We start from the raw sequence: 4,678 nt of genomic DNA on the forward strand, positions 1-4,678 counted from the left end.
AACTAACATGATCAATTTAAATGTAAACACATTTAAATTCACTGATGATTCCTTGTTGATTATCTCGCTGCTTGTAGCTTTATTTCATTTTTCAATAAAGAATGAAGAGAAATGTCTCAGAGTTTGGTAACGCTATTTGGGTTTTATGCTTGCAATGCTTTGAAAGACTGAGTAAAACATTGCCTGAAAAAAATTCATTTTTGTCTACCACTGGATACCACTACATGGAGCTTATACGTAGGCCATAAACACTCTGAGATATATATTTTTTAAAAGGATATAACAACTTTAACTTATATTTAGTAATTTTCTCCTACATTATAGCATTTAATCATGCTTGTGTAAGTGTTGGGTAACATGACTTTATTATTGCTGGAGCTCTGGTCCAGGCCAGACCTCATGAATTCCAGAGAATAAACATTTCTCACTCCAAAGCCTCAAATGGGGCAAAGGTTTTTGAATAGTTAGAAAAGATTTGGTTTTGCATCTTTTTTTTACTTGAATGTTTCTCTTAAGCTTTCCCCAGATATTCATGCTTGCCAAATCTATTAAGTAAAGTACTTAGTGTTTGTGGACTCACGTTGAACAAGTAGAGCCTCGTTCCCTATAATCATATAAAATAGGAGATGCTTTCATTTGCTGAACAGCATGATGTAGGATTCTATCAACCGTTGTGCTTCTCAAAGACAAGGTAAATGTGGTTGCTGCTAAATTAACCTTTCCTTAAAACAAAGCTGGATTGTGTTTTCTGGTGGCTAATCACAAAATGGGTGAATTCTATGGCTCAGGATAAATACCACCTGCTGATAATAGTTATTTCCTTAGTCTCAATTTTAATTAATTATGTTGTCAAAATGTTTCAGTGAACTCTTGGAAAACTGTACCATAAATAATACCTATAAGTTAAATAAACAAAAGAGCTTACATTTCAGCATTAAAACCCCAAAGCTGCAATCACATCACTGTATTTATTGTCTGATAAAATGTCCAAGGGCAACAAATGGGTAGAATTTGCCAAGATGTAACTGTTTGTTGAAATATACTTTTTTCACATATCAAATTGCTAAGGTGATGAAAAAGTAACAAAAATGAGATTTTAATCAAACTGTACAATATGCTATTTTTGTAAGTGGGAAGAAGTATTGAACATCTCCAGCTAGAAATAATAATGAGCATTCTGCTTAATAGCCCACTGCTTATGGATGCAAAGGAGATAACTTAAGTGAAACACATTCATATGGAAATAATCATATTTGGCAAAAGTCTATGACCATTTTGTTGAGAATTACAGAGGAAAAGATATATATTTTGTAATATAAAGTATATTATTAAGCTAATATTTACTTCATTTCTTCAAACTTCTATCTTCTTGTAAAATACAGTAATTAATTTTGGAGCTTAAATATTTTATGGTCTGTCATTAATATGTATAAGAAATTTGTCATCTTTATTATGATATGCCCTTGCTAAAATTGTTAAGAATTTTTTGGCCAATATAATATGACAATGAAGGGATTTTGGGGAAGGAAAAAATTAAAATGGTTGTAATGAAATCTCATTTTGAAGACATGAATGTTTAAGAGTACTCTTGTATACATGAAAAAAATTAAGAATGAAAGCTTCAAGAAGCCTATTTTGAAAGCCATTGTTTGAAATAAAACCTACAAAAGTCAATGCTTTAGAAAAAATGGTGAAAAACCCAGAATGATGTCCTCTTATGTCAAGACATAAGAGCGTCTCCAACTCTAGACTCCATGATCCCCTACAATGCATTGGTTGGGTGCCATATTCTCATCTTTCTACAGAGGAATAAGTATTTTATATTTTAAGTGGCCATGACAAAAAATTCTACAAAATAGAGCAAAATATACATAAGCTTTTAAATCAAACTAGTTTCAGTACTTCATCTTCATTATTGTTGCCCAGTAGCAGAGTACCCCCCGACCCAGAAGTTCCATTGGCTTACGTTATCACAGAACAAGAAACTGAACTGCTGTAACATAGCCACTTGGTAAATATGTATTGAATTAAATAAGAACTTTATTGTCAGTGTCCTACCATATCTGAACTGTCATCTGACATGCACACTGAGTTTCAATGAAATTTAAAAATATTGCCTTGTGATTTTTTTTTTAGAGGTTGCTTTTTTGAAGTTGTCACAGTTGTTTTTCTTGATATCTGTTCTATCTATGAATTGCAAGAAACACACAGTCACTTTGAGGAAGATAGGACATAGGAACATTACAAACAAAAAAAGGCAAAAGAAAAATAGATGAAAGAGATTTTTATTATTTTTATTCCTGGGTTTTTCCCTGGGTGTTTTAGATAATATTTTGTGCCTTAGAGAACAATATTAGAGCATGAAAGGAAGCCTTTTGTTAGTATTTTAATTTTTTCTTACCCTTATTCTTTATTATCACAGTTTGCATTATTGATGAGACAATTTTAGTTAAGAGGTAGTTCCCTTAGAATGGGAAATTCCATTCAATAAACAATTATGGGCACCTCACAATTTTGTAAGTAACATTTTTACTAAGTAAGTGGTATTTAACTTACAATGAGGTGATAAAGAACATGGATTTGAAGATACAGAGTGTTACTTTTGGGTCTCAGAATTAAAAATTTGGCATTCTACTCAGTTCTTCTAGGTGTCTGATCCTTACAAGTGGAAACAGTGGGCTCTTACAGTTGTAAAGTTACAATAAGTTATAAGAATGTAGCACAGTACATGATGTATAATAAGTACATAGTAAATATTAGCTATTAGTATTATACCTACCAAATTTAACAACAACAAAATGTTCATGATTAAAAGGTATGAAGTAAGATTCAGTAACAAATTATATATAAAGGGGCATGTGACATCCTATTGATTACCAGGGTGACTTCAATTATTTTGGTTCTTTCTTAGGCGCCATTTCATGTGGATCACTACTCAAAACATATCTCACTGAAAAGCAGAAACCTTTCCCCAATAGGGAAGGGGTCATTCTTGTTTCAGTAATTAACTAGTAGCCGCACTGTCTTGCTGAAACCATTAGCCAAGATGTAAAGATCAATTTATGGAAAAAAAAAAATCTGTCCTCTGCTTCAGTAGAAGGTAAAGGATGCTGTTCACAAATGTAGGTGATTCTGAGGCTATGATGAAGAGAAGTACCTTCCTGGTGGGCTCTTACTAGCATGTAGTCCAAATGGGGCTTTAGGAATAGAGCCAAGATCAGGCCTAGGAAAGCAGTCTTGGCAGGAGAAGCTTCAGATATTAAAAGTCAAATAACAAGGAATAACCAGAGAGTGCACAAAGTCCAGGTATTTCATTCACCAATTTCTTGTCTTTGTATTCATAATTTAAATAAGAAAGATCTAGTGAAGTCTTTTCTTTTTCCTTCAGTTTTTAAGTTGTGGGGTACACATGCAGGTTGTGCAGGTTTGTTACATAGGTAAACGTGTGCCATGGTGGTTTGTGGCACAGATCAACCCATCACCTTGGTATTAGCCCAGCATCCATTAGCTATTCTTCCTGGTGCCTACCCTACCCCCACCCCCCTCAACAGGCATCAGTGTGCCTTGTTCCCCACCATGTGCCTGTGAGTTCTCATTGGTTCACCTACCACTTATAAGTGCGAATATGCCGTGTTTGGTTTTCTGTTCCTCTGTTAGTTTGCTGAGGATAATGGCTTCAGCTCCGTCAAGGTCTAGGCACAAATACCATTTAACCTAGCAATCCCATTACTGGGTATATACCTAAAGGAATATAAATCATTCTCTTATAAAGATACATGCACGCATATGTTCATTGCACCACTTTTCACAATAGCAAAGACACGGGATCTAGTGAAGTCTTAAAGGGGCAGAATGAAAGAAAGTCATTCAAGTACATTGTAATTTTGAATGAAAAATGCAAAACAATTTTTCAGAGCTCCAGGTTCAAATGACGTCACATCATACAACTGTAGTTTGCTGGCTTGAATCAGCAGGGGACAATGGGATAATGGTTCCTATAATGTGGATTAAACTCTTTCAAAGTAGTATTGCTTTTCCCCGAATAATTTAGAAATAGCTTTTTTGAAATGTTTCTAATAGTCCCTTACATGCATACAGGGGCAAGACCAAAGCCAAGTTAAAGCAACAGGAACTATAAACTACAAAGACTCTTCCCCTTTTGATTACTAAGAATCTATTCCTGACTTAATGTTATTTTGCTTGGCAACTTCTTCCAAAATTTTTTAGACCAAAATTTTCATAGGAAACATGCAGTCACCCACATAAATAGACTTCAGTAAGCTCATTCATTCTATCGGTTTTCTGACACATGGTTTCAGATGTCTAGAACCCAGTACATATCCAAGACAATCGTTGCCATGATATGAATAGAATTATATCAGTCTGGTACCATCAGGCTTCCAAATTATGTCCAGATATACTGAACATCCTATTAATGTACAGATAAAGCTAAGTTCAAACAAGATTCCTGTTACATTCAGAATTGTGGGTATGATACAGTTTAAATTATCCCATTTATTAAAGCCATCCTGTTAATTTATCATTTTATTCTATTTTGGGCTATGATGAAACAGTAATGCTTAAGTTCACTTTATCTCCAAAAGAATCATCAGAGTCTGAATGGTTTGTATACGTCATCAACTAGCTACATTTGAAGTACAGTTGTGAAGCACTGAAA

The sequence above is a fragment of the Pan troglodytes genome, chromosome 5 (genome assembly GCF_028858775.2).
Source record: "Pan troglodytes isolate AG18354 chromosome 5, NHGRI_mPanTro3-v2.0_pri, whole genome shotgun sequence".
NCBI classification, from domain to species: Eukaryota; Metazoa; Chordata; class Mammalia; order Primates; family Hominidae; genus Pan; species Pan troglodytes.